The sequence below is a fragment of the Coturnix japonica genome, chromosome 12, assembly GCF_001577835.2.
Source record: "Coturnix japonica isolate 7356 chromosome 12, Coturnix japonica 2.1, whole genome shotgun sequence".
Taxonomy (NCBI): domain Eukaryota; kingdom Metazoa; phylum Chordata; class Aves; order Galliformes; family Phasianidae; genus Coturnix; species Coturnix japonica.
Genome location: NC_029527.1, coordinates 12,128,213 through 12,151,368, shown reverse-complemented (window position 1 = coordinate 12,151,368; position 23,156 = coordinate 12,128,213). Strand labels below are relative to the sequence as shown.

Here is a 23,156-nt window from a genome sequence, read left to right as displayed (position 1 = left end):
ACTTCAGAAATACTCAGAAGCAGTGGTTTTCTTTCCCCTCCCTATGCCCCGTGACAGGAAGAAACTCCCTCCTGAAACTCTTCAGCATATTTCTCAGCCTTCTCCAGAACCTTAATCCTGGATCTCTCTCTTCTCAAGATGGAAAGAGGGCAATCTGTGATCCAAACAGAGCAGGGCTGCCTCTGCCCTGCCAGCCCTATGCTCACAGTCTCAGTGGAGGTCCTGGTAAGCTGAAACTAGTGTCCAAGAGCCTTGCTGGGAGGGCACACTGAAAACAAGGCTTCAAAGGGTAAGTTCTTGGCTCTGGTGCTTCTACCAGTGTCAAGATTTCTAAGAAAGTGATTATTTTTCAGAGTTTTTGTCTCCCATGGGCTTCAATAGGAATTGCAGGTAAGAGCTGCTACCAAAAAGCAGAATTTCTTTTCCATTACCCCATCTGTGGGTTCTGTTATTTCATTTGCAGAGTTTAAAACAATTTGGCCTGGGTATCTTCGTTCAGGACTACACCAGAACTGCAGGTGGAAGGTTTCTCTTGTTGCATGGGGATTGAAATGGTCATCCTTAGAAGTTAATTACTCTGCACTGTGGTCACAGGGAAGTGCCTGAAGCATCACTGGGATTTCTCTCCCAGTCACTGACAAATACCATTACATCAGAGCAGCTGTAACTCATGCTGGCAGCCAAAGTACTGGTTCAAAACCAGCACAAAGCTTTGATATGCAGCCTTTGCAAATGAAGGAAAAAATTGCTTCTCCTAGAAAACCGTTAAGTAAAAAAAAACTTGTGAATTATTTTGTATATAGAAACATAGAGACCTAAGTCTGTTGTCATTTGCATTTCAGATACTTGTGATTTTAGTATTTCTTTTTTTTGGGGGGGGAAGAACAGTCATTACCATCATTACAAAGCAAAGTGGTTACACTGGAAACTTCAATAAAGATCTCAGTGCCTGAGAAAAGATCTGAAGGTAAACAGGGTGCTATGAATGTGCCAGGTGCATGAGGAACAACATGCAGCCAGGTTCCTGCACTCACTGCTACCAGTGGCAATAAGGGTACCCATTCCTCTCCCCATCCCTGCGCCAGTTCTCTGGGGCATGACTAAAATACTAAGCTGCTTTCCCTCCTGAATGCTTCATTAATCCCCAAGCCCTCAGCTGCTTACACCTGATTTTCTTTGCCTCTCTGAATAGCTTCATTCAGCTCAGTGAGCCAGGACATGTTCAGGACCCAGACCTTAGCTTTTGGGCTCTCCTGGGGGCAGCGTGCACAAAGAGCCCCCACTGAGCAGCATCCTGACTTAAAGATACAGACGACATCTAAATCCTGAAGTTCGGAGGAGGCTGTGAGAGCCGTGCCTATAGAAAATATTCACAGGCTAGAACATGTATGTGTATAGAGTATGTGTCCACATGTGCAGCTGGGTCTGGCCTTGGTTAGTTTCTAAATCACAAATGAGTTTCAGGAGGGCACGTGATCTTAATGATGTAAATCCCACCAATTTACACCAGCTGAGCACACAGCCCTGGGCCTTTCCTGGGATGCAAAGTGGAAAGGCATTGAGAGTTCCCTTATGAATTTCTTATTTGATCTCTTTTCTCCAAAACACTAAATGCTACTGTAGAGTAGAGGCAACGTTTCTGGCCCATCTATACTGGCCCAGCTCCTCTACCGCTATGGGCTGTGCCACACCGTGTTACACCAAGGTGGATCCAGCCTTCTGTTTGTAAACAGCACAGTGAGACAGCTAATGGAGAGGACTGCACAAATAAGCTGTGTACTGTGTAGCCAGTAGCTTGCTAATAATTCTCTAAAATTGTGCTCCAGCATTAATTGAAATCATAAATCCCAATCACATTCCAAACATAACTACTGTACGCCACTGGCTCACTTTAGCTCTTCATCATATTTTTTCTGGGGAATTTTCTTGCTGCTTCTTCTTTCCCTCAGGAGCGGCCATATTTATTATTGTAGTTCAAATACCTGGAGATATTTCAGTTGAAAAGTCGTATAACATCTCTCTAAGCATGTCAATACGTGTTCAGCTTAGTATGAATGTGCCATTCCCACCGGAGAAAAGTAAAAACTGTCAAGGAAATATATTTAACTTGTTTCTGCACAGATGCCTGCAGATATCTTGCATCTGAAGAATATTTAAATCGTGTTTTGTTAAGATAGGATACTTAGATGATACAGTGGAGCAGCCAGGAGGTTATAGTCTCTGCTAGACAATTTGCCAGACAAGAAAGATGGCTTGGTAGCAATGCTGACAGCTTTATTCTCATGGCTTTGGCAGAAAAAAATAGGCAAAAAGATTGCAGAGGCGGCAGGCTAGAATACAGCGTGAAAGTTCAGAAAAATATTAACTGGTTGTAAAATGAGTGGGTGGATGCACTAAAGGAGGTGGCATTTCGGTTATATAACCACACTTATTGCAACATTTTTATGGCTAAATTATGCTCTTTTTCTGTGCTGTATTTTTGCATCTGCTGCCCAGCCCCAGTGGTGAGGGACAAAATGTTTATTTGGCAGGAGAAAAGGGCAGCAGCCATTCATCATCTTCAGCCATTGGCCCGACTGAAGATTCCCCTGAGAATTCCATTTCTAATATATTATACATTGTAATTTTACAAATCTGATTTTATTTTCCAGACCAGCTACTTGCAGAAGGCCCCGACAAACAACCCTGATCTGAATGTGAAGAAGCTGTACTGTGCATGCTGGACATTGGGTGCAGCAGGTATGTGGGCATGCTGATGTGATTTTCCTTGGGAGGAAAGCTCCACATTTACTACTGACAACCTACTGCATGAGGGAGATATGGCATTCTGGTGAGGCTCTGAGTTCATGCCTTTGTGCCATGCAGCAAGGTGTGTTCCTGGCTCTTTGGCCAGAGAAACTTAAATATACTACCAGGAATGTGTAGTGTGAGGTGCAGTGACAGTCATTTGGACTGCCATCCTATAGACAACTCTAAAACAGCTTTTATTGGCAGTCTCTGCATTCCCCTTGTGCATCATGAGGAACTTCACTGTAGGTACAGTCTCTTTTCTAAAGAGCATTAGGTATGAGTTAGGTGTAAAAAAATAAATATGATTAGTCCACTTCAGAAATGGGAAGTAAGACAATAAGACAATGAGGCAAAATTTCTTTATCTTTACCAAGAGTGGAGGCTTTTAGTGATGGTTACTTGAGACAGTTGTTTGGGGGGGGAAACTGTATTTCCTGTACTTTGATTTGAGCCTCAAGGGTTATGTTTTATATGGTGAACAGCCAGAATAGGTGTTTGAAGAGCTCCAAATCAGAATCCATTGCAGCAGGCAATATCCAAAAGACTGCACCCTGGGTCTTAGTGTAAGTTGTTGCAAGCTCAGGGTTTCTAGGTCCACCAATTCAATATCCTTTGCAAACCTTGGTGCCATTGAACTTAGTTTTCAGCTTTTCAGTGCTGAAAAAAATTCAGATTTTCTTAAGATCTTCCTAGATTTCCTGGGTTAAACTGGAAAGGGAAGGCTTTCAAAACAAGGAGATGCATTTGCATGGATTGGAGGGGAATTATGACAAACCTATCCACACTCAGTGAGACAAGTCAGAGCTTTGTAATTTAATGTTAAGGATTCTTTCCAAATTGAGGCAGAGAGGTGATGAGTGGCAAGCCTGAAGACCTTAGAAAAGAGTAAGGAGTTTAATCACTTGGTTACACACATACCTAAATCCACAAGGTGACAGCCTAGAGAATCTTCTAACAGATGCTGTCTTTTTGTGACTCAAGGCTTCAAAGGTTACATGGGAATTTACTGCAGTAGACAGGAAAGGTATAAGATAAAGGATAATGGAAGAGCCAAGGATCAGTGACCAATAAAGGGAAAAACAAGTTAACAACCAACATGGGAAAAAGTGTACAAAGTAGAAAGTAAAAGATCAGGGACAGTGTATACTCAAGAGGACTAAAGACTGATGAAGAGAGAAACTCAAGTAGCTGATAGAAAATTGGCAGCGGAGTGAGGAAAAAGGCAAAATCCTGTAACTAGAGAGCAGGTTCTGTCTGCTTTGGTGACTTCCTGATAGCCTGCACTCAAAGAGCTGGGAGGGCTGGTGAGGATAGAGAAGAGATGATGGGGAAAAACATGTAGAAAGCGGATTTCCTGAAAAAGTGGAAAACGTCTTGTTTTTTCTGCAAAATCAGAACGTTTTACATTTCACACAGACAATCCAAATATTTCCAACTGTAGTTTTAATGAGTGAGGAATTAACCTTTAGTAATAAAAATGGTGTGAAAATGTTGCCCGCAAAATGTCAACAAAGTTGAACCCTATGGATGCTGAGCTACTGATGATAACCAGTGGGAAAGGAGAACTACTTTCAACAGGTAAATGCACCAAATGTCCTTTCCTTGGTGCCACTGATTCTGGTATCATTCCAACCAATTACCAGAACCATGTATTTCTTGATTACCTCTAGCTTTTTATAGTCCAGATAAAAACTTGTTTCCTGAGCTCTCCCATATGATTTCTACAATATTGTTTACTGGTTCAGACATATTTCCATTGCATGAGTATTTTATTTTCCATTTTTACAGGTATGCTGTGTGGCTTAGTGAAACTTGGTGTTCAATGGAACATCTATGGCATGTTATTACCAGATGTTTAATGGAACATTTCTGCAGAGTTTTGTCAGTGACAGAGTTTTGTCAGAAAAAGCAGTGATTGATTGTGTCTGCGTTTAAAACTGACGTGTGTGAATACTGCCCTGGCACAATATAAAAGGAGTATTTAAGTTCTGTAAGGGGTAAACTAACTTCAGCACTTGGTATTTTAAGAGACACTGCTTAAATACCTCCATTTAAAAAAAATCAGAAAAATAAGATTTCATAGTATCATAGTCTTGTGCAGGTTGGAAGGGACCTTAGAGATCATCGAGTCCAACCCTGGGATTTGAGCCTCTGTGTAGCAGAGCGGCACTTCTACCACTTGCGCCACAGGGAGGATTCGAACCCAGCGCGTCCAGTGTTGCAACGCGGCATTCCTACCACTTGCGCCACTGGGGCACACAAAGGAAGCCTTATATTCAAGGGAATATTAGGCTTCTCACCCTCACTTCACAGCTTCTTTTTTCTCTTTCCTATAACACTGCAGTGGCTGTAAAGCCAAGGTTTGGTTTCTGAAAATCCTTCAATATCTGGTTCAGAATCTTGTATTTTTATATGCATTTTATCTACTGAATTGTAGATAGATGTGCCCGAAATGCCTCTGGGTTTAATGAGCTTTCTCTTGTTTTCATCTGCACTTCCATCATCATGTTGTCAGCCATTCCTGATGTGGGTAAAGCTCAGGTTATCATGAAAAGAATATTGAGTAAAGGGTATTGTGAGCAAAGTGGAAAGTAATGCAAGAGAACAAAAAAAAAAGGATGATCATATTTTTCATGCAAAGCTTTCAGAATTATTCACTGAGACATTTGGAATCCCAGGATACTGCCGCAACGATTGCTGAATTTTTATAGGCAAAAGGGAAATTTGATCTTAGAGAACTACCACGTTGGCTACCCAGCTGTTTGTGATCTCAGCTCACGGCTCAGGGGACATTTTTGCTCCAGTGACCTCTAAGCTGCCTTTAGTTTATTGATTGGCTAATAGGGAAAATTGATTTTTAACTAAGTCACCAGTTTCGAGACCTGAACACAGGTCAGTTCCAGTAAGTATACTTCTACTCAATCATGTAAGTTGTCTCAGTCATCAATTCAATCTGGATGCTGCAAAAGGTAGGGTTGCTCCAGGTTTGACAAGAAGCCATGACACGGAAGACATCACCAATGATAATTCATGGATAAAATGTGTTAAATGTTATGCTTTCTCATATGGCAGACAACAATCATTGAGCTGTTGCAAACCTAATATTCATAGTCTGAGCTGAAAGTTGTCACATGTAGAATGGGTGCATAGTACTTCATAACTGTCCTCCTGCAAGGTCCAAGTCCACGGGTTCTGAGTCTCATTCCCTTCCTTGTTTTCAGCTCACCTGTATACATGCAGAGCTCCTTCCAAGCTGAGATCTGGGACTGGTTTTGTAGTTAGGGGGTCATGAGATAGGAAAAGTTGGATTTTATTTGTGGAAATCAACAAGAAAAGGAAATCTTAAAACAAAATGTCATTTTGGGTTCATCTGAGACATGTTTGCCCAAGGCAGTGCCTTTTTATTTTCAAGCACTTTAATCAAAAGCAATTATGTTATATTTCATTTTTCAAAGTGGAAAACAAAGACATGCCAGTTACAAATAGCAAATGAAACAGAAGAAGAAGAGTAAAGTGCATTCCATTGCTAAGGAGCAAAAATGCTGGAGCAAAATATTTCAAGATGTTCAGAAAAATCTGTTTTGGTAAGGCTAGAAGTATTTGTCTCCATCAAACCAAACCCATCAATAGCTCTGCCTCCTCATTCCTAGCTCTATTTTTTGAGAGAGTTTAATGTATGTCATTCTTCTTCATCTGACTCTGGCTTCTGTGTTGTAAACATTAATGTGTATTAATTAATTTAATCACATGAATAGCTTCACTGACTTGTTGGAAGTTGCTAACAGTTGTGGCAGGTTTTGCTGGAAAGCCTGTTACTTGCCTGGTAAACTAAGCCCATGTATCTGGGGAACTCATGCACATAGCAGCTGTGCAAACAAGACATTTGGTATCATAAATACCTTGGTTTACAGGATCCCATCTCTTCTCTGTGCATTATTGGTCTTCTGGTGAAGACAGAGTATTTGTGTCTGTGTTCACAGTGCAAAGTCAGAGGCTTACAAGGATCATGGTCTAGAGAAAGGGTTGTGACACCTTTTGATTTATACATTGGCACGTACTGAAATTTTCATTCTTACGGATTTTTTTTCTTCTTCTCTTTTGGTTTGTCAGCTACAGAGAATTCAAATTAAAACTTCTTCTGGAGCTCAGGGCTAGACTCTGCCTAACACACATTGCTCTTCAGGAGATGGAAGGTAAAGAAAGCAGCATGGCTCTGACGTACACTCCTGGCTTTGGACCACATCTTCGCTTATAATTTATGAACACGGGGACTTGCGACTGGCACAAAATTATATAGAAAATGCCTACAGGTAGGATGTGGTTCTATATTTGCTAATAGCTATTCCAAAATGCACACATTCATCTCCATCATGTAGAGTATGCACCTAAGTGTAGCTGGCAGCATGGCAGATTCTAAAGGAAACTGTTAATTGAATGCTGCAGATTCTGATTATATATCACAAGTTTTATTGTTGTTATGTTCTCCACAGTACCCTCTGGGGGTAAGTGGGACTGGAAATATGTTACAAGCACATTAAAAAGTAATGTCTTCAGATTCTGTCACATTACACAAAGGAGAACTCCAACATGTTTGTTGAGGAAATATTACCTCTGAAATTGGACATAGATGCACCTGCAAACCACACGCATTCCTTACTCCGCAGTAATCCTACTAAATTCTGTGGGACTGTTTGAGGATAACAGTTCTGATTCCTGGGTAAGGAAAAGAGACTGCTTTTTACTATTAAAGACAGATTTTGACCTCATCACTCCTAAGACCACATTGCAGATAGGTTTACCAGGAAAGCAGAAGCAAACATCCATTCCAAGATGTTTCTTTTAATCACTTATCTGCATTTCTTTCTTACATTTCACTGATGTGTATGAGCATTTTAGGCTCTTTATGTCTGTGCTGAAGTGTTGCCCTCTGTCAGAAGCAATCAGACATGTAATAGACTGTGAGCAACTTAGCTTAGGCTCAAAAAGCACATTTCTCAAGTCTCCAAAAGGCATCAAAAGCTTGCTTTTAAAGGACATGCTGTTTACATGCTGTTTTAGTTTGTTCTCAATAATTCATTACTTACTAATGTCTTTTTTCGGTCTTACTTATTCTCAGTGGAGGCAGCTCGATTTTATCTGAAGGCGTGGTTACTGTGAGGATGTGGACCCTTAATGGCTTATCCATTAAAGCCTAGAATTTCACAGACTTGGGGTTTCACAGAGTACTCAACCACTATGCAAAACTCACATTCATAACCCATTCACCAGTTATATTACACTAGCCTACAGAAGCCCCAACCAAGAATGCATTTCTAGTGAGAGCCCTGCCTTGCTCTGCAGGAGACCCCTGGCTGAGGTGTGTCACAGAGACACTATTACAGTCATTTATGGTATTTTGATCTCACCCATTCAGCAAATTACATATTGCAGTGTCTCACCTGCAGCACAGCTGAATTAATGACAACAGCTGTCCTTGTATTTGTGTTATGTGTGTGTGTATATGCTTGTATATATGTGTGTATTCCTATCTTTTGTTTATACTCTATGATTTTTTCATTTGGTTTATCCCCTTCCCTTCCTTTTGTGACTGTCTGTCACATTATGGTGAAGGTCAGTGACTGAAGTTCTGATCTGACATCTTTTAAAAGACCAGATTTTCTTACCATGCCATTCTTTGTCCAAAGGATAGAATTCCTAAATGTTATTTTGGGGGTCCAGTTCTGAAATGCATTTCTGTTGAAGAAACCTTTTGGCTGTGTTTGCCATTCTCCACCTTTCTACCAAATGTACATTTTCAATGACACTCAGGCAAGGCTGCAATAGCTGACATATCCTACCCAGTTGTGCCCCTTAAGCCTTCCTCTTTGTTGTCTCCTACCCTCAGCATTTTGATGAAGCCAGTTGATGCATCTCAAAGCCAGAAATCCCTTATGGAAACATTTCAATTCAGCTCATTCATAATAAGTATTGATAAAACCTCTCTTTCCCTCTCTCAGGATTCAAACAGCCCCCGCCATTACCCTGGCAGCATCTGTGTCAGTTCCCCTCTCCACCCACATCTGGTGAGAGTGATGAGGATCATGCATAATGCAAATGCTGGAGCAGCTCTTGGGATGTGGCTTTCAAGGCAGTGTTTGTGCAGAGATCTCACAGGTGCACATGATGGCCTGGAGAGAGCAGCCCTGGGAATGCATTAGGCAGCTGTTTGGGTTATCACTTTAGAAACATTTTAGAAAGTTTTAGTATCCTGAAATTAAGCCTGTGCTGCTGGTTGCTGCATTCTGGTTCCCCAAAAAAGTGCCACAGTGGAAAATCCAAGTGAAATGAAGGTGAGGGGAGCTCCTTCCCCTGGAGCTCAGTGCTGTGTACCCCTGGAGTGCAATGCAGGTTGAGTTTTACTGGTGCTGCATCAGCAGCCTGCTTGCTCTGAGCTTCAGCCATTCCAGGGTGGTATTCAAATAGTATTCAAGCACTTCCTCCTGCAGATTAATTACGCAGGAAATGTCAGGCAGATTTCTCTAAATCCAAAAGATATTCTTTATGCAACGTGAATGTATTATATCCTTGTGGTGTTGTGCTGCCTTGTTGTGTTGTTTTGTGTATACAATTCCTGCGTCCTACTCAGGAAGACCTTAATGGATATGCTTGGTATTGGACCAGTCAGTGCAAAGTTTGGATTGCAAAATACATGTGGACCTTTGAGTCTGATTTTTTCATTGGGATAAGCAAGGAATGCACTGACATCAAAACAGCTTACACTACAGGAGGACTGTACTGGATTTGTTGCTGGAGGATGACGTGTTATAAAGATAATTGAGTTGCAAACAAAAATATCTGCTAGAACAGATGATCTGTTCTCCCAGTTTGCCTCCACTGTGTTTACAAAAGCCTCATCCCATTGTTCTCTCCTTTCCCTTTATGCAGCCATACTTATACAGTCGAGAGTCCATCCAAAGACATGTCTGTTTGAATGCTGGCACATTTTGTCTAAAACCATGGGACTGAACTCACTGAGCCTCCCTACTTCTCTCTCTGACATGCTCCTGCAAACTCCAGTGCCTGTGCAAGGCACTATTGATTTTGGTTTGATTAGATACAGACTTAAGAGGAAGCCAGAATAGATCAGACAATGCCATTGGGAGTGTAATTGTTTCATAATTAAGTAAATCCCAGCTGTGTGCCAGTTTTGGCTAAATCTACTTATCTCTTATTGAGTTGCTATTATCTACTGGAGTGTGTCTAGGGCACAGTCCTCATGCCAAATGCTTTCTGGCTCACACAGCATCTTCTGTAATACTTCTTCTCTTGCTGCACATGAATGCATCTTCTCCTTTAAACAGCTGCCTTGGTGGTCAAGGCAGCTATTTCTCCCTTGCTGGAATTGACACTGCTGAAACTCCAGTGATTGAGAAGTTTTCCTGATTTACTGTTCTGTGCACATGAACAAAACCTGCACAACTAGGGTTGTGTTTCTGGCACGCACAAGCCACTTCCTTACAATAGTAAAACTGACTCTTGCCAAACAGCCTCTAGATGGCTCTTGAAGCTTGCTTTGTCGATTAGCTGCACCTGAAATAAGTCTGCATCATGCTGTATCAAGAAGTCTTTCCTTTGTTACTTCCTCATATGGGAAATGAAACATATTGGAATGTTTTGCATGCACTGGAAAGACATCCTTTGGTTTTGTACAAAGCACTTCCCTTCGGTGGTATAGAGGGAAAATGTTTGTCTTGTTTCTACCCAGAAAGTCCTGATTAGATTCCACCTGTGCACATTGTGTTGTAGTTACTGCACATTTATTCACTCAGGTGTGGAAATTACCACTCTTGATTGTAGTTTAGCATGAAAAAAGCACAGCCACCTATTCTATTAAAAAGACAGAACTGCTTGCAAGCCATCTGATTTACCTGGTGAAATCCCAAGGCTTAGTGCCTTCAGTAATGTTGCTTACAGAAATGTATCCCTTTTTCATACCACAGAGGGCTTTGGGGGTTTATTCTTGATTCACAAAGAAGCATGGAAGTAGGGGAGGAGAGAAGGAAGGAAAACATGCTCATAGATCCAAGGTAAGTCGCATCATATTAGCCCATATTTCATCCCAAACAGATCTGTGAGTTACTTCCTGATCAAACTATTACTGAGCAGATAGCATTTGAGATGTTTCTTGTAATCCAAACGGACACAAACAAAACTTGCACTGAAGGGGGTAAAATCTGTTAGCAATGCTCCCGAGACAAAAAAAAATGTGAAGACTCTGCCTGCAACCAAGATATGTATGTGCCTCTTCTATTGCAGGGTAAGAATGTATGCACTGTTTAATAACACACTGAGGTCCTCCACAATTAAAAAACAATGAGCTGATTTAACATTAATCAACTACCATGCAGCAAAGAAGAATTCAAGGCGTTCTTTGTTGCAAAGGTTAACGTCTTTGGAGGCTGTACATTAAGAAAGCCTTAAAATATTTATGCAGTTAAATACAATATAGAACAGGCCATCAGCAGTAGTTACAGTAGCTTTCTATGCTACACCCTTTTTTTTCCTTTTTTTTTTTTTTCTCCAAAAAATCCTCATCTTTATGCACAAATGTTCTGTTTTATCAAAAGAACAGACCTTGGGTTGGAGATTATCGCTCCACTCGTATGGAAGTGTCCCTGTATACATCTGTGATCCATCAGATCCCAAGTACAAAACTCTTCTTTCTGGATGAGAGGACTATTCTTAAAAAAAAACAACCAAGGATGCAGGCTGTGTTGTAGACTCAGCCATGCTTGGACTAACTCCCAGCCACCAAATAATCTTGTTACTTGTGGCTGAATTTGCAGAAATAGGAAGCATTAAATAGGATACCATATAAGAGAGATCCAATTCATGATCTGAATTTATTTTTTGCAATAAAAATGTTCTAGATTACCTCCATCAGGGAACATTCCCAAGCTGAAATGGGACCAGATATCAGTACTTAAAACTGCAATTCATGTTGTCAACAATATGAATTCTTTCTCAAATAAATGCTCCAGTCCCATAAGTTTAATATAAAGTAATTGACTTCAGTATCTGTTTTGGCTTTACAAGAAAATCATTGTACCTTGCTAAGACATTAGTAGGTTTTTCGTCCTTAAAAAAGTACACTGATTGACCCAGCAGACACTGAGAGCAGAATCTCATTTTTTCAGCCATTGGAAGAACTATATGCATGGGACCAATTTAGGAAAATCCATTTCAATGTCACTTTCTTTTATAGGCTGTATAAATAGGTACAAAAAGAAAATAATCACATAACCGCAAGGTAATAGCATGACCTGCAGATTACAAGGTAATTAAACTTGAAGCAACCAAGTACAATGTTCCAGGAATAATTTACCTCTTTGTGTAGGGAGCTGAGATGTTCTGATGTTTCTTGCTAATGCGAAATGAATAAGCACTGGGAGTTCCAACCTGCCAGATCTAAGGAATTAACAGGTTCCCTACCTGTATCTTTCACTTCTTAACACTCGTGATGACAATCTAATTTGGAAAACAGCAATAACCATGTGGTAACTGTCTTTAAAAGGCACTTACCATGTAATTTTATGGTCAGTGTATGAAAAGATTGTGTAGCTGGCTGAGAGCCCTGACTTGAAATACGCTGCCTTTGTTAGCTGATGGTCACCTTGATAGAGAAACTGAATATATTTTGCTGCTTAATCGATGCTGTTGGTTCCCAGCTTGAGCTATGTATATATGAAACACGAAGAGCTGTTTAATAGCGTTTTAGACAAGCGTTAAGATTCTAGGTAAGAATCAGTTCTCTTTCTTTTCTTTACACTGCTTGCCCCACATAAATGGCTGCTAGCAGTGGGGGAGCTTCAACAACTGCATTTGGTAAAGCGTACTTCTTGTTTTTCACTTCTGACTTAGATCTGGTCAGAGGCAGAATTGAGGACTGAGTTAATTTTAAATGGAGATTAGGGTGATCATACTGATTTGCTTTGAAGTGCTGCTAGCTCGAATAGATTTTATTGATTAACTGTCAATTTAAACAAGCATCGGTGAAATTATACTGCATTTAAATAGGAAATGTTTTTTAAACTTAAAGATGGAGAGTCAGTCTTTCAATTGTACATCACTGCTGCGATGAGTTTACCCAGGCTGCAGTACTGCTGGTGAAATCATCACTTTAGGTCCACAATATGGAAGCACAGTTGTTGTGATGGGGTCTTTATACACATTAATTCAGTGCACATTTTTAACTCTCGGCGAACTCAAGGAGTCTTAAATGAGTGCTAAGGTGCAGGTGTTTTCTCTAACTGGGGCACTGGATATTTTTAGCTTTTATTTATGTCTTTGTCAGCCTGTCCCAGAGAATAGATGGTAGTGTTCAGTACAGTATTTCCCTCTATGCATTTCTAAGAATACAGATAGTGCTCAAAAACTCCTCCCCAGAGACGTGGTGGGACCTGTATGCATTACCATTATTCGTCTTCCACAGCTGGATGATTTCTGCCCTTTCAGCCCTGCTCCAGCTCTGAGCTCTGAGCTCTGAGCTGCCATGGGCGCCTTTCCATTAAACTTACTGCTGTAAATGTTGGAACTTAATGAAGTCAGAATGTGGTCTGCACTTACTGGACCACCCGTATTAAAACTCAATATGATTTGAGGTAAGCATATCATAAGGTACTAACCTGAATGAGACTGTAGGCTCAAGTTCAATGGTAGGAGGACACAAGTGTGTAAAGTTTTTACTCATGTGAAAGAGAGTTCAGCAGCATAAAGCTGAGTATCAGTGTCAGTAAAAAAAAACAAACCACAAAAGCACTGAAGACTTCAAAACACTCATAGTGTGTTGTTGCCTTGCTTAGTCCCACCTGTTTTCCTTAAATTGAGAGCAAACTGGAGCAGAGATCAGCCCTATGAGGGGCACAGATTCTGCACCATCCAGGTGTATTTGGTATTTGTTTCCTTCTGTCAGACCGGTGGGAAAGTACATGTGAATTTGGTTCACTTGTCGAGGACAATGTTACGTTATGGGAAGAAATACTAATTTAATTTCCTTTCCAATAGTACTAGAGAACAACACAGAGCCAGTAATTTAATTGACTGAGTTCAGCAAGGACAGCAGAGCACTGCAATGGCCCATAACAGGAGGCAAAGGCAAGGGAGGCTCTCTTGGGCAAGCTAAGCTGTAGGATTTCTCTTTTTTGCAGGTCTAAATTTCCACAGGCTGAAATCCTTTATTCTCCTGCCACCATCCCCACATACAGCTGGCAGGCATGGGCAGTGTGCCAGAAGGCTGCTCCTTCCCTCCTGGGGACCGGCAGAAAGAAAATGCTTCCCCTACAGCAGCCGGGTCAGCCCTGCCTCCCACAATGCTGTGTTCCCCACGACTGGTCCTACACACAGCTCCCCATGGCGCTCATCACCTTTGGAGCCATGTAAAGGCAATGTGACACACGTCTCCCTTCCCCCTCTCTTTTTTTTCTTTTTTATTTTTTTGGGGAAAAATAGCAATGAATGCACACAAAGCCTCAATTACAAAAGATTATGGGCTTCAATTTAGTGTGTGCTGTAAAGTTGTATTAAACGATCAAATGCTAATGAGGAGAGAGGCTCTTCTGGAGGAATAAGGAATTAGCATAAATTAATAGAGTTCCATATGTGCAAGTTTTACGCAGTAACAAAGTATCTCATCACAAAAGTATAAATATTTAATTTAATTCTTGCTGGGGCCAGTACACAGCATTACAGTCAGCACAGAAATATGAATTAAAGTGTGGGAGGGAGCACAGTGCTACCCAACCAGGTTCATGGAGAGGTCACTGCAATGACTGCTGCTCCTGTTCTCTGTTTTCCAGCTCACACTTTGAAGCAAGATCCAAATGGCAGAGCAATATATGCAAGGCCTTTTCTGCAGTCCGGGGAGCCATCCCACTGGCTTCACTCAAACCCCGTAGCTCTGTCCAAGAATATATTTGCTTGGTAGCATAGGATCTTCCTGCTGCCGGCAGGTGGAACAAACTTCCAAAGAAATTTGGTGGTGCTTTTACAGCACTTTTCAAAACCATGTGGAAATGTGCTGCCACAGGTATAAACTGACTTGAATTTGTAATTTGCCTTCAGCCTCGCAGTGTATTTCATGCCAAAGTTGTGAATGAGGTGCTGTAATTGAGATTAATTTCACTGAAATGAAAAGCAAGCCCAGGAGAAAAGTGAGTAGTGATACCACTATCCTCCTACTATCCTGTAGTTTGATGAAACTGAGGATTTTCTATTAAAGCAGAAATAACTTGAGCAGCCAATGGTTACTGTTGTATGTCTGAGAGGAGCACGCACCCTGATACTGCAAAACAGGAATCCCATCAAGGTAAAAGGAGCTGGAGTCTCGTCCAGCAGAGAGAAAAAGAAATTGCTTGCAGAGCAGAGATATAACTGGCAGATATAGATCTGAAAAGCACGCTCAAACCTCTCTACTCTGTTACATATTACATGAAGGACAGTTGTTTTTCATTGGTCTGAGAGAGCAGAGCTGATATTTCTGGTAACACAGAGCTCACCTTCTGACTGTTGGTATTTGATTGATCTCCTGCCATCACAAAGGGCTGGTTTTGACTTAGCAGAACACAAGAGGTTCTGATATCAATGCCAGTTAGATTATGGTGGCTATCCAGTGGTTTTCTGCTTTGATTTCTGCTCTTCCAACCTAACCTGTGACCAGTGCTGTATCAGTGACACACTCAGTGGGTATATCCTGGCTTGAATACATGCTAGTCTCAGAGAGCACATTTCTCTTTTGCAATTTAAGATGAGCTCTGTTGCCAGCAGCCTGTGCATGCTTTGTGTCCTTGCTTTGCATCGGCCGAAGCTATTTCAAATTAGTTGCTTTTGCAAATCATTATGTCAAGAGATCCGTCTTGATTTCAGGGCCACTGTGGGCAGCGAAAATGTCAGTCCTGCTTGGAGCACGGTGCTGACACTTGGTGACTTTCTGCCAGGTTACATGTTTGACAGCTGTTCTGGGGTGTGCGTTCCCAGCCACTGGCCTGACGACAATCATGAAGCCAATTACAGTCACAGGCAATTAATGTTCCCCTCCTCAGGTTCTCGTGGAAATGATAGCATAATGCAGAGGATCAGCGTGAAATCTGTGACCTTTGGAAATATAAGCTTGAGACAGGAGCTGGGCTGGTGTCTACATCAACTGTGTCCAATTAAGCTCTTAAGGCATGGCAAGGGAGAGGGAAAATTACATGTTTCATAAAAGCAATGTGAACCATTTTTTCCTCTCACTTCCAAATACAATAGCTTGTAGTTGACCTGAAAATACCAGCTGTTCTCCCATACTCTCCATCAGCAACTCAAATCTCATCCTTAGTTTCCTCTAGCAAAAACTGTGATTTTGTACAGATTTTCTGTACTGCTATTCTACACAGGCCTGAATCCATCATGTTTCTTCTGTTCCAAGCCGTGTGTAGACAAGAGCCAGGCCTTTCAGTAATGTAAACCTGTGTGATGACACTGAAATGAAAAGGAATATGTTTATCTGTATCCTTTGAGCTCCTTCCCCAACAGATTTCTGTCTAACAAAGCAAGAAGGGATCCTTTCCAGACTGACACAGCCAATTAACTCATACACAGCTGTCCCAGGGGTGCTTTTTGTGTGCTCTGGAGAGAGAGTACAAACAAGCAGTGAGAAGTTTCAGCTCAATTACTGGGTGACATTGCTCTGATTTTTGTTTTCTTACTCTTTTCTAGCTGCTCCAAAGCCACAGATGTTGTCCTAGCAGGAGCCAGGTACAGGCATCTTTTCCTACAGCATTCACAACATCCATCTTTTCCTGTTTTGCCATTGTGTGTGTATATGAATGACCCATTTCTGGGATCTGCTGCCTGCCAGTTTCTATGTCCAGAGATACTTTTCACAATTTAAAAAGACACCTGAATCAAGTCAGTCTCTAGAGAGAGACTTGAGCAAATGCTCTGGAATTTACCAAATTCATAGCTGGGAAATTGTGTGAGAGCAACATCTAGAGTCCAGATGTTTCATCTGCTTTACTCCAGATCCAAAGAAATTGCCCATCTGCTTTCAGAAAACCAGGAAGCTGCTGTAAATCTTTCTGGGGCTATTTTTGAGATAATCTGTCTAAAATCCTATTGCCTGGGTAAAGCTTCCCAGAGCCGGGCTTGTCTGACTGGTTTTGTTGTTTTTATTACTTTCATAGTAGGTACTCCCCATGGCAGTTTGGTGTGATCTAAGGGAGGAATCCATTCCCAGAATTATCTATTCTTTCTTTGAGAAAACATCCGTGAGGAACTAACCCCCCCAAACCGGGAACTCAGAAATTGGAAAACACCATTTTTTGTTCTTCTGTGTCCAGCACACAAACTGAGAATATATTCACACTGGAAAACAGGATGGAAAATATCATACACTGACACAACCAGCTGCAGTTCTTTCTCAGATATGTGTGAGTGCCTGAAAGGGAGAGAGGGTGAAAGAGAAAAACGGTGGCTGGGAAAGGAGCAGAAAGAAAGCATGTGTGTGTCAGAACAGGTCTTCTTACTCCTCTTACCCAGCAGCTCTGTGTTGATGTAAGAAGAGAAGGAGTGTGCATAGGGAGATTTATTTTTGTGTGCCCACCAGCTTTTGGTCAGTGAGGTTGCAGAGATCTGGAGCATGGATATTCCCACTGGTCTAACACTGGTGGCTGCTTGGTGTCCTTGGGCAACAGATGTTTGGGCCTGGTGCTGACGGCCAATATGTCCAGCTATTGAGGCAGATGGTGAGCAGCTAAATATTTCTGAACTTTTGGAAGTACACCACCCTGGAGCCCAGCAAGGGAGATAGCTGAAATTGGAAAATAATGTAATAGAATATTTTATTTTCCACAAAAGACTGTGAGGCTGGGAAGTCTGCCATTTCTGAAAGGGCAGTTTGGCTGACTTCCCCATATCCTGCACTGTTACTGTGACCCTCCATTTGTACCCCTTTCCTCTTCTGGACTGAAACAGAGGCTTGTACTTATTTTACACGTATGCACACACTCACAGCAAATGATACCAAAGGCAAAAGAGTAGAGTCACTGAACAAGCATGAGAATTTAGCTCTGGCTTTCTGCAGTAAAGGACAAGCATAACTTTTTGTTTGTGTGTGCCTTACTGAAATACCTGGTCACTTTGAAGATCTGTCCACACATTCATGGATCTATTTGTCCTCTCTCCGACAGGAAAGAAGAGAAAGACCAAGAAAGAACAGTAAGAACTTAGTATGACAGAGTACTTGAACACTGGTTTAAGTTGAAGCAACCATGTGGAAATCAACAGGAAAGCTCACTTCATACAGGAAAGGTACCTTTGCTATCTGTGGGCTATGAGTAGGCTTTATATTGAACATGTGCGTGACAATTCTTTTCCAAGACAAAAATAATTTCAGTTCAGTACATGTGTTTATTTTGCAAGCAACAATTGTTTTGGAAGGATTAAGCTTTTCTTGGTATTTTGTTGGAGTTTTATCCTTTTTTTTTTTCCACCCAACTCTTTTCCCCTCAAGAATGTAATTATAATGCTACAGGGAGAAACTGAATTGCTTGTGGGAGTTTTCCATTAGTAGTGTGATAAATTCTCTTTGAAGCAAATTCTTTCTTGAAATGAGAGGCCAGGTCTTTGTCTTCAGAGGAGAGAAGAATGGAAAATAAACCACAGTTCTTATAATTTCTGCTTGTTTTGGATTCATGAAATTCTGTAGTCAGGCAGGACGGGCAGGGAGATCCAAACAAAACAATTGTGATAAACAGACTCAATGGACTTGATACACTTGGCAGAGGCATTTGCTGAGCTCCATCCAGGGATGCTGCTTAGGAGAGGTTGAGGATAAATGACACCAATGAAGTGACTAATAGTGACTCTGCGTGCAAAGTATATTTACTGGTTCTGCTTCCAAGCCAAGGCATGAATGAAAGCATTCTAAATAATTTCTCAGGCTTATATTTTCTGAGTTAGTTTGGGCCATATTTCTAGTACTGAATTTTGAGTGGTTTCTACAGGATTGCTTAATTCACCCCAGTGTAGCAAAATTTCTTCAGTACAGCGAATGGCAACTAAACGTTTGCAACAAAAATGTTTAGAATGAGGAAACGAGGAAAGTAAGTAACTTTATTAGCATAGTTCAGGATGCACAAAGACTGCTCTGAACAGATGTTCAAATATTTTCTATCCAAAGCGTCTGTTTGTTTATATTCTCTGCAGAACACACTGACTGCTCTGAGATTGAGAACCATTGCTTGAGGGTGTAACTTGGGTCACATGACTGGTTTTGGATAATGGTTTCTGAAACCACAGATGACTACAAAAGGAAGCGCAGTCAATTTGCAGATCTCTTTGTGTCTGACTGAACTGACTTGGTGAGGAAACCAGAGACTGGTGTCAAGGTCAGCTTTCCTATCAGTAGGGCCACCATGGCTGTGCTAACATCTTATATGTATTACTGAATTTCTCCTCCCAGGAGCTCGTTGCAGCATGGAAATAACAAAATCTCTTTTCTCTTTTTAATGAAAATGATGAACTGAGCTTAGCTGTGACTGTTTCACTTCATGCAGAAATGTGGATACCCTGGTAGCTCCCAGAGTTTGACACAGGTGCCTTATAGGATCCTTGGGTCCCTTGGAAACTGTGGGTCCAAGAGGCTGCCATAGGCCTCAGAGGCTATTTGGCTACATTAAGACTGTGCTAATAGTAATTGACCTTGTCTCTCTGGGGGCTCCTAGCACTGAGCATTTTCTGTGGCATTTTGGCATTAGGCTGTGAATCTTTTCCACTGGGTTTTTATTAAAGGCAAGTGCTTATAGCTTTTTCCTACAGAACTCTTGTCTTTCTTCAGTTTTACAGAACTCTTAAAAAAAAAAAAAAATCCACCCAAGTAAATATAAGTACATACATATTGTGTTGTTAGTATATGTATGAACTGCATTAAACAAGAACAGTGCTTTCTCAGTATGCTCTGAACATTCAGATTTTGTCTGATGTTCACTGACCTGTAACTGAACTTGCCAGCTATTTGTATCTGCGAAGTTGCCTCTGACATTAAATGTTCTGTTTAAATAAACAGCATCATTTATAAAATTCCTGCTTTATATACAAAGTGACAGCAAACCAAATCGATTTTCAGTTTAATTGCAATGACTATTAGCTACTCGTGCTACTTATTGTAATGGACATAATGCTTTGCATTAAAGGATATTCTCTTTCCAGTACAGAGGGATTTACATGTGTATGGAAACTTCCATAACAGTTAATATGCAATTGTAGAAATCCCTCTGCATAGGGATGAGACTGTACTCTGTGTTTTCACCATCTGTTCTGTCCTCTAACGAGGAACCCAACATCATAATATTCACAATCTACTTCTTTAAAAAGTGAGATATGAGGCATTTAAATGTGAATCTGCCATCCCTTTATTTTGTAGATAAACTTGTCTCTGCCTTGTTTATGGAGAGACAGATACCCTGAGCAATGCTGGGAGCTGTTATTCTTCCTTGGTATTCTGATCCCAGGAGACCCAAATTTCCAACTTTTAGCTTAGAGTCCCTCAAAAATAGAGTATGAGTAGTCACAGAGCTGTGTGTTTGAGACTGTTATAAGCAGGGCTTTGTTAATGTTGTGTATTTTGTTCTGATTCTGTCAGCCTCATTTCCTCGCAGAATTATAGGAGCTGCTGTTTGGTTGTGATTCTGATGATAATATAAGTTTAATGGCCAATATGAAATGGGGGGGGAAAAAAAAGAAAAAAGAAAAGAAAAAAGGAGAAAAAAAAGGAGATTTGTTCAGCTTCTGAAACCTCATAGCCTAATATTACAACCTGACACCAAGCAAAAAGCAAGGAACTCAGCAGCATCATTAACATGCTGGCAACTCTAACATATAGTGACAGAAATGCTTAAATATGTATGCACGCATCAGAAAGAACTCATTTAATTTTTCCTCTCGTAGGTTTTCATCAGGGGTGGCAAAACTGTCATGAAGGAACAATAGTGAAAAATAGAGCTGAGGCAGGCACAGGTGTTTGTACAGCTCTCCCAGAGGTACAGCCTTCTCTGCTTCTCCATAGTGAGACGGCATTGCACCACCATGTGACTGCTTGGAGACAGAAGTATATTTTTAATGTGTTCATAGCTGTCTGCAGGCTGTTATCTGTCATGCTGACAGAGATGGAGTGATCTACCAAAGCTGCAGTGAGCACCTTTCGAAGCACATCAGTTCTGTCCTACATTGTAATGTGACGTTTGTATTAAATGTAGTGCTGTTTCTCTCCCCCAACACTGGGTTTAAGTAATCTGGAAGTGAGGAATGGAGAGAAAGTGGCTCTGAGTTGCTCCAAGCTTCCATTTGCTAGAAATACCATGGGTTCCCACTAGCTGTTGCCAAAAGTGAGTGCAGCACTGCGGGGAATATTTCTGAAGCCCAGTTTCAGACTGGAACAAGTGCTTATGGAATTTCCATGGAGGTGGAAGAAGTAGATGGCATAATGCATCTTTCTTCTCAGAAAGAGCCATGAGGCACTGATGCAGGCTGCCCAGGGAGGTGGTGGAGTCACCATCCCTGGAGGTGTTCACAACCAAGGAGATGTGGCACTGAGGGATGTGTGTAGGTAGTGGGTGCTGTGTGGGTCACTTGGGGTTGGACTTGGTGATCTTAGAGGACTTTTCCAGCTTTAATGATTCTATGATCTTCATAATCTAGAGGAAGGAACAGACACTGAGCCCTACCCTGTGTAGGCACACAGTGACTGATTCTCAGAGTCTGTTCAAAGAGGGAAGGGAGAGCAAGAGCAATGCCACCTCAGTAAAGCTGCTCAGAGGAGGTAGAGCTCTGCACCCATATGTATCCATTACTCCCCTTAATTTCTGCCCCACTCTCTGCTGGATGAGGTGAACACCCCACTGCTTGCCACACTTGGAAACAAAATACTAAAGCTATGGTTTTTCTGAGAGTGCTGAGGGATTTAGATGCACCCTGTGCATTAATTTTAATGGATGATACATCTAAATTACCTGCTGTGCTTGGAAAAGTCTCAGCCTGAGGTTTTATTTATTATTTATTGAATATTTCCTGAGTAAACAGAACTTATTAGCACAAAGATGATCTGGCAGAACAGTCTTAAAAGGTGCCCTATTATTCATGCAAATATACTGCATCACTCCTTCTTTATTATTGTTTGTGTTACTGTAGCACCTTGAGCCCCGCAGTGGAGATGAAGATCTCTCCATTTCAGCTTCTGTTTGAGCACACTAGGAGCCAAAACCCATCCTAAGAGCTTCCAATTTAAACAGATAAAACAAAACAAACTCTAATAGAAGAAACAACTGTGGAGTGAAAAGTGCTTTTGCTCAAGGTCATACAGCAGATTCTCAGGAGAAGTAGATCTAAAACTCCAGTATTCCTTGCTCAGTTAGACCCTACCACTCCCCTTCTTCCTTAATTCCTTCTCTCTGATGCTTACTCAATGGAATTCACTAGTCAGAGTAAAATTATTCTCCTTTTTGATTCTTCAGCAGAGTTGTTTCCTACCTCTCAGTTTCATTTTGACAGGTCTAGCATTACAGGGGAATGGAATATATATATGTTCACAGCACAAAACACCCATCTTGTTGGATTTCCTTAACTGGACACAAGGAAACACAGAGCTGTCTGATGATTTTATAAATCAGAAAGCTTTGGTAACCTAAAACAATGTAACTTTAGTAACCTAAAAATACACACGCAAAGAAACAAAACCAAATGAACAGGAAAAGAAAGCCAACCCACCAACAACAATAAAATAAAGAGTGAAAGCCCAAACTGCAGCATAGCAAACATGAGAATTATATACAATCTGAATTCAGCTAGTGATTCAATTGCTTCAGTGCCACTTGTGATGCTGATGCTGTGATTGGGTGTCATCTTTTCCTTCTTCATTAAAGTGGGGTCATCCTTACTGCATCCCTGTATAACCGATATCATCCTCAATCAGCACCAAAATGCTGTGGGGAAAAGCCATTAGCTGAGGCAGGAGGAATTGTTCCCTGTGTTCTCCTATGGGGCAGGCAGGAAAGAAATATCATAATTCCTGAGGCTCTTGCCTCCTGTTTTCTACCAAGAGAGTCCTAACCTCTTTATAGCTATGTGGATATATGCTGTACGTCAAGGTTTACTGCACCTCCGGTGCTCCGTGCAGAACATGTGCCCTGCCATGCTGTTGGCCTCTTTTTGCAAATGGAGCTCTGCTGGGGATGGGAGCCTCACCTCACTGTGCCTCACCCACTCAGCACTGCTGGACACAACCTTCATTCCCTTCCCATGTAGCTGACACAGCAATTCATCATGTCCCCGTGGCACAGAGCAGGTCACATGCCTGG

The 23,156-nt window shown here is 41.3% G+C and overlaps 1 long non-coding RNA gene across 1 annotated transcript in view; it reads left to right on the top strand.

Annotated features, from left to right (window-relative positions):
- Positions 1-1,842: 1,842 nt before the first annotated feature.
- The window catches only part of LOC107319998, a 57,014-nt gene continuing 35,700 nt past the window's right edge, over positions 1,843-23,156 (top strand). Inside the window, exons 1-4 of the long non-coding RNA XR_001558074.2 lie at positions 1,843-2,739; positions 6,901-7,100; positions 16,522-16,560; positions 17,994-18,114. This is a non-coding gene — a long non-coding RNA (uncharacterized LOC107319998). The remainder of the gene's footprint in view (positions 2,740-6,900; positions 7,101-16,521; positions 16,561-17,993; positions 18,115-23,156) is intronic.